The sequence below is a fragment of the Netta rufina genome (assembly GCF_964035555.1).
Source record: "Netta rufina genome assembly, chromosome: 1".
NCBI lineage: Eukaryota > Metazoa > Chordata > Aves > Anseriformes > Anatidae > Netta > Netta rufina.
In genome coordinates this window covers 95,507,245-95,515,483 of record NC_140123.1, presented here as the reverse complement: position 1 = coordinate 95,515,483, position 8,239 = coordinate 95,507,245, and positions in this window count along the sequence as shown.

Genomic DNA, 8,239 nt, shown 5'->3' with positions numbered 1-8,239 from the left:
ATCATGTATGTTTTATGAAAGCAAACAGCACTGTGCAATGCTGTGATTCATACCTTACCACTGAACGCTCAACAGAGTAATCATTTCACCAGAACAGGTGTTGCAAGCATTTTTATTCCTCCCCAAAGTGTGCAGTGAGGGAACCCCACGCAGAGGTCACTGGGGGCAGTGAGCATCTGCTCTTCATAGAGCCAAAAGGGCACCCAGAGGATCCTGTACTAATTTTGCTCCAGTTCTCATATAGACAGGCAACCAAATAAAACACATAAAGAGTAGCTCTCGGTGGCACATGCTGGTAGATCTAGAAGTCAACTTTTCTGATTCCCATTCCTTGTTTAATGGGGCAATCTATTTTCCTTGTCATAAGCACCCCAGAGTTACATTTCCATAACTGTTCATTTGATTTCTTCTTAAAATAATGCATGGACTACAAACAGGAGAATCTTATTTCAGTGAAGAAGTTCATTGGAAAGGCATCCTGGAAAGAGCAGAAAAAGACAAAAAAAAACATCATTCACGTCATTAGTAGAATCACAAAAGTCACAAACTAAAAACAATTGCGCATAGCTCTCAGCTCCCTTGAGACCTGACATTTAAATCTCACATATATTTCCTGCAAGTTTTACAAGGGCTTCTTAAAAATATTCTTGTCTGCAGCTAAGTGAGGAAGCATCAAATCCAAGCCATGCACAAAAAGAATCTTAAACGAATTAGTCATTACTCTTTACTATTCTAAATAATTTTAAATTAAGAAATAACATTTTGAGAAAGAGACATATTCAGCCAGGGTTGCTAATACAATTTTTTAAAACTTGCATTTAGTTCTCAAAAAATCTGAAGGAGAACCATGAGGCAGAAATAAAACACCGTTTTGGTTTTAAGATGGACTTCCAGGATCCTAAAGTACTGAAATGATACTGAAATCCACTAAACAGGTCATATTTCTCTTTTGAACATTATAGAATTTGAAATTATGTGTATTTTTGAAAGGAAGAGGACATTTTTACAGTGTCAGCACTTTCCCCTTATCCTGACTAAATGAAATTTGTAACCCAGAAAGGATTTGCCAAAGAAAAGCTGTTTGAGATTCAAATAATAAAAGCGTTGAGCAATTCTTAAGACTTTCCTTAAGACACAAAGTTGGACAGTTTAAACAGACTCAGGGGACTCGTACATTTCAATAAGCATGGTTATGTAGATAAAGGGGTAGGCACTGCAAGTTTCCAGAGTGTGACCCTATCACCTGCTAATGTGTGGACTCTGCTCTGTATTTTCTGTCATTTGGAAACAACTGCAGTCCTGTGCCAATTCATTCTTTTGTTTTAACTTTCTCACTAATTGCAGTACAACAGTATTATTCAGTAGTTCTGGGAAGCTATAGTATCATTTCCCTTCATTCTGCCATGAATAATTCAGCTTGTTAGTTGAAGTTGTCTCTCAGTATTTTGCAAAATCAGAAATGAGCTCTCCATCAGCACGTGCCTTGAGCAATATTTTAGTCCCATGGACACCTCAGAAATTATCTGTCATGAACTATCTCTATTGTGAGCTGTATTACTGAAAAAAAAAATAAATCATGTGTTCACATTTTTAGCTGCTTTAAACAAGCATTTAACATACAAGTTATCCATTCAGGAAGCGGAAATCAACTCCTGTGTCCACTTTGTGGCTTATATATATAATGCAACTTTTGTAGTTCTGGAAATGGAAGACAATGAGCAGCAAAATATGCATTGGTACTATGAAGTGAGGTGGTAGTCAGAACATCTGGCAAATTCTGAATATAAAAAACATAGACAGAAATGTCAATTCCATACAAGAACTAAGACCATTTGTTCCAGCATCCAGTCTCTGATGGCAGCCAGTAGAGATGCTCAAGGGAAAAGCATAAAACATGGCATAAGTATGCTGGTCTTGTTTTAGTTTGCACCCAGATCACTGGCTCTGTCCTTGTCTTGTCCCTTTTGGAAACCAAATTCTTTTGGCCTCCAGGACATCTTGAGGCAATAAGCTCAATAAGGCAATTACGCACTACTGTGAAAAAGTTTTCCTTTTTTTTTTTTTTTTTGTTTATAATCCCACCAGACACCCCCTACTGCTTGCATGTTGAGAAAGAATAAATAATCTTTCCCTATCTGCCTTCCCCATACTATTCCTGATTTTATAGTCTCCTATCATAACCCTTTATTATTCTGTTTGTCTATTTTCCCAGACTTATGAAAATTGGTACATTTAAATTCACTGTATGTAGGGATCATTTCAGTCTCTGCTCTTTGCTTTATATTTTTTAGTTCTGATGTATTTAAGAAGTGGTAACCAAAGAAGTGGGTGTTATATAATTTAAATTATATTACATTATATTATAGTATACGACATTGTACTCTAATATTCCTATCTAAAAGGTATAACTCATGAGTTATACAGTGGCCAAATGTATAACTCATGAGTTATACAGTGGCCAAAAAATCCTCTATTTTTTCCTTGTGCTTTCCCAGTAATCTCCAATAGCCTGTTTGCCTCTTTGACTGCTGCTGAGCACTGAACCAGCATTTTCATATACCACAACCTAACAGTCACAAGGTGATACCTGTATCCTGAAGGCAGTCCAGTTCAAATATCCCATTGACTTCAAAGAACAAATGTGCAATGAAGTGAATCTGTTCCCAAAGATAGGACCAAAATATGGTCTATGCACCTCTTAGCTCCTATTGGAATGCCTCGTGCTAGACAGTAGGTGGAAGAATGGCCATTTTGCATAGAACTGCACTTAACCCCAATTAGTTTGAACAGCGAACCAATTCTAGTTGGCATGAATTCAGAAAGAAAGAATCTGGTTCATGTATTTAATGTTAAAATGCCATAAACTATGCCCACATGGCATATTGTTGCTTATTTTGACCATAAATGTTTTGGAAGAGTAGAGATCACTCCCTACTTATACTTCTTTTGTTCTTGATGGTTTTCTGCAGACCTGCATGACTCCTGAGCATGGAAACTATACTACAGAACATGGACATATGTTGTCTGGAAGGGACACCAAGATGAATTAATTCAATTTTGTTATCAATTCAACCTGAATTCAGCTGAGATACATGTGCATTGTGATAAGGAGGTGAACATTTGGAAGCAGACCTTAAAATACATTCAAAATCAAACACACTTAATGATAAAAAATATATTTTAGCTATTAAAACATGAAGAATTTTTAAAGCAACAAGCATCTGTAGAATTCCTATAGTATAAAGCATTACATAAATTTATAGCAAATGACTTAAAAAATATGTGATAATGACTGTTTCAAATCAAAGAAGTTGTGACCTTCATTAGAACTTCAATGTGTTTTCAAATATAAAAAATGACTAAATCACAGCCCATGTTACAGGTTTTATTTAAAAAGTTGTTTAATAAGATATTTGGCAGGCACCCAGGGAAAGCTACATGATAAACTCTGATACAGCACTACATGAAAGCAGCCCATCATTTCTGCAGAATACTTCTGCTGTTGAAAAGCACATTGCTTACTCAGAAACAATTATTCATGTGAAAACCATGACTAATTCTGATGAAACCCCTGTGAGTATTGCATGTACTGTTCTCTTCCTGTGTGCCTTTCAGCCATATCAGTATCTTCCTCAGCATGCGCTCCTACGCAGCCTACATTTCCAGCACCGAGATTGTGCAGCCCTTATTTCCTTTCCCCATTTCTCCAGTCTCTGACCTACCAGGATATATCTTCCAGCACTGCCAGGTTCATTTGCCTGGGGCTGTACTAAGTCATTGTCTCCAGATGGACCTGGAATATCAAATCCAGACCAGCTTGAAATTCCCCCAAACCTGCAGGTTTTAGACCCAGAGCCTTCATTTGGATCCACCACCCCCATGCTCTATCTTCTTCTGAAGGATACTCTAATCTCTCCGTGGGCCCCTCCGGCTGGGTCTGGTATCACGCCCTGTCCTTCTGGCCAAAAGGTTTGACACGCATGTTTCGTGAAAGCCTGTGGTCATCTCTAAGGCACATCCCTGAGTCCGTGGCTCCATGTGTCAACAGAAGAGAGAAAAATGGCTCTTCATGCATTTATTGTTCTGTTGATTGGTGATAAAAATAAAGCAAAACATTCCTGAATACTCTCACACAAGATTTACAAGAAGACAACAGTAACTGCCTGCGGATAATAATTAAGCAAGGCCCACAAAACTTTGGGGGATAGAAGACTGTCACAGCTTGTCTTTAATTTTGCTTATGGTCTTGCATAGTTTTGTTGTATAATAGTGCTATTGAATTTGGAATCTCCGATGTACCATTAATTTGGAAACTGTGAAAAAGTGACAATCAGAGCTGCAGCAGATGTGGATGAATAACTCAAGTCACGGGCTGCATAAAAAGGTATGACTTACTGAACTCTGCCCAGCACGAATTTGAGCACAACCCTACAGGCAGGAGAGAGTGAGTTCTCATTGCAGATGAGTGAGAGAGAAAATACCAAGTACTATGCTGTGTTACAATCAATTTATTCCACAGGCAGCAAAATTAACAAAACTGCATTTCTCTTGGGTTTGCATCCATCATCCGCAGCAGCCCCTTCCACCAGCAGCACAGGACAAGCCACACGGTTGGGGTCAAACAGCTCACAATCCTTCGTGGAGGGAAAATAATTTCATTTCATTTTGGTAGCAAGCAAATACAGCATTGTTTGTAAATAAGCCATCCTTCTCCCTCCTGTGGGATTGCACTATGATTTTATAGGTGTGCTGTCATTTAAAAGGAAATTTTATGTACATATCTTTGTGTGTACGTTGTACACACACAGCCGTGTCACTCTGAGCACGGTTACCCAGAGTGTCATCCATACGAATGACAGCATTTTGCTTCACTGTAGCAAACTAAGCCCCATTATCACAGTTTTCTTGCAGACAACTAGCATTTTAGTATTTCAGTCGTGTAACTGAAGTAAAGCTGCAGAGCACCTCAGAGTTGCCCACAGTCTTCCCTTACCACAGAGCTTAGAGCCTTAGTTTGTGGAATCAGGCTTCTAGCTTTCATGGACCAAACATTCTTTTTTTTTTTTTTTTTGTCTTCTAAATCTGATTATTGTAAATAAAATTTAAATTTAGTACAGCTGGAATCCAGAAGACAAGTGAAACCATACCAAAAATCAGCACAGTTTTCTTCTCGTATAATCATACCTTATGATGAGAGGCAGATGCGAGGCCTTTAGGTGGCAATAAAGGTGCTCTCTGAAGAGTATTTCAGCAATTTTGCCATTGCTTGGAAGACTTTGAACCAGTGCCAAGTTTCTCTGGTCCAGCAGACAGCAGGAGATGACAGAAGAGCAGAGCCTTGCCTGACACACAGACTTAGACAGCAGAGGCCAGCCTGGAAGTGCCTTGTTGTGGGAATAAGGGAGTGTTGTGTATATGTCACTATTGTGCCACCAGGCATTGCTGTGCTGTGTGGCTGGAAGAGCAGAAGTTTTGCAGCAATGCTGAGGGAGCTCACATATCACTTTGGGGTTCACACATGCTTAGGAATTGCCAGGCCGGGGTATTTGGGACTTCTCCAGATGCAAGGTTTGCAGTTAGTAACACCACCACATTCACCTTCAGGATACAGGGACATTTTGCATGCCTGACCTGTGCTGCCAGGCTGTTAGCATGCTGCAGAATTAGTCATCACCAACACTGGAGGTCAAAGAACCCCATGACAGAAATTTTGTCATACCAAAAAATAAATAAATAAATTATAAAGTGATTGCAAGATGGGAATTGGCTTTACCACATGCTTTACATGGCATTAGGTTTTAAAATGCTGAGGAGCATAGCAGTGGCATTTTAAGCAGTGTTGAAGGCAGTCAAGCTCTCAGAGTTAATACTCACCCACTGTTGGGTTCTCCAGTCCTTTATGTTGGGCTTTACTTCCCACTAGAAAAACCTAGCTCTGTGGACTTGAACCACAATGTTATTGTAACATGCCATCTATCGCTTGTCTTGATGACCAAAAAGTGTAGGGGCAAAGGTGACTAGAGCAATAATACGTTTGTCCAATTGCATTAAGGAAAGGTGATTTATTGCATGGCAATCTTTGAGGGAGACATTATTTAGAAAGAACACATCAGGAGAAATGCATGTCTAAATACAGATGCAGATGAAATGCAATAGCCACAGTTATCATTGAGAGGATCTGAATCTTGCCAACAAGCAAAACCACAATAAATGGCTAATAAAAACGAATCTCTGTAAAGCATTAAAAAAATGTACATTACCATTATGTTGTGGTTAATTCTCAGACAATACTGCAAAATAACAGTGAAGTGCTACTTCCTGTCATTTAAAGGAAAAGAAACCCAAACACCAAGAATTCTTCAGGCTGAGGAATGCAGACATACATCATGTCTGTGAGAATCATAAAAAGATCAAATGTAATATTTTCTTTCAGAGCAGACAACTGCTTTGAGATTTTCCATTCAGACAGCCTTGAAAACCGCCTCCAGCATTTGCCAATTACTACTGACAAATACCATTTGGTAGTGAGTGATGTTTTAAGTGAAATAAAACAGTGAAGAAAACTGAACATGATGAAAGGATTTTTTTTCTCCCTCTGAAGTGACTGTAAGTTATATATTCACAAGGTAGGGTTTACGCTTCCTGCCAGTGACAAATTCCATGTGATGTTGAGCGCGGAGGTGAAGTTTGTTTGACAGTAATAGGAAAGGAAGACAAAACTCGTTTTCATGTTCTTTTAAGCAGTCAGATATATTTTAGCTATAAACAAAGGAAGAGTTGCTAATACCCCTGTTCCACATCATTCTTCATAATATAAGTGCACTAATGGAGAGAATGATTCTCTAATATTAAAGTGGTCGGAGTGCAAAGAGGATGTACAGTGGATCTTTCTGTCAGGGGCACTTGATTTACATATAAACTGCAACCTGCAACCAGCAACAACTAGCATATACCATATTTTTTAAATATTTATTGGTCATGGAGAGCTTTGAGATGAGGACAAATAGCTCAAACTATATGACCGGATAAGGTGTTTAAAGAATGATTTAAATAACTGACTATTAGTACTTTCTTTACTTTTTCTCCTTTTAAGAGCAGAATAGTCCATTTAGCTCTACATTTACTGCCTAAGATCATCATGAGCATTTCTCTCAGGGCCTTGTTTCATATCTGCCTTCCTCACAATCTTTAACTCTACAGCCCCATTAGAGGCAGGCAAGTGTTTATCAGGAAGGCAGCTGGCACTGAGACCCCAAAGTCCAGACTCACTGATATATCCCAATCCCGATCTCTGCCTGGCCTGGGCTCACACAGCATCACAACAGCATTGCCTGTTGGCCCTAGGACACCAAGTTACCAGAATTTTGCCTCTTCCTCCCAAGGGGAGTAGCATCTTTTTCTAACTTGTACAATGCTGCATAGCTGCAGCAGCTGTTTTCTGAATTATCCAAGTAACGCTCACATTTTCCCCCCTACTTGACATTCAACAGTTGCATCTTGTTATTGACTTAGATTCAAATCTTACATTCATCTTGAAGCAGTGGGGAAAATGGGGAAAAATCCAGAGAATGTGGGTACATCAAGAACATTTTTCATGCTGTTTTATTTTGCAATGGTCTGGGCTTTCTTTGTTTCACAGTTCACTGCACATTTTCTTTAATGAAAACATTTTATTTTGAAATTAGGAATGCTTAACCCATAGTTCTTCCAGTGCTGCTTCTCTTCTTTTGAATGGAGGGGTGTTTGTCCTCATCAGGTGATTCTCCCAAGGATTTTGAAAAACTTAAATAAAAATGGCCAATGTTGTGATAAGCAACATGAATGAATGAATATACAAATAACATGAATAAATAAATTTCAATACATGAAATGGCCAATAAAAATGGCCAACGTTGTGGTAAGAGTTTCTACCAACTTTTGATGCTACAGCTGAACGTTTCAGCAGGGATACTCTTTGATTATTCTCCTTGATTATTGATATCCCTGATTATTCTCAGGGAGGCATAAACCAGAGACTCACTTGCCAGCAAGTCCCACAAGCACAAACGTGGTGGTGGATTTATTGTGCACACGCTGCCCAGGTGGCCAGAGCATGTACAGGTGATGTGTATCAGGCTGTGCACAGGTGCAGATCTATTGCCTGGCACGTGTACGTGAAGACCAGCATGTGCAGGTCTCATTGGACATAAAAAGCCTCCACTATGCTGCTTGACTGCATACATGTGGCTGGTCAGGCACA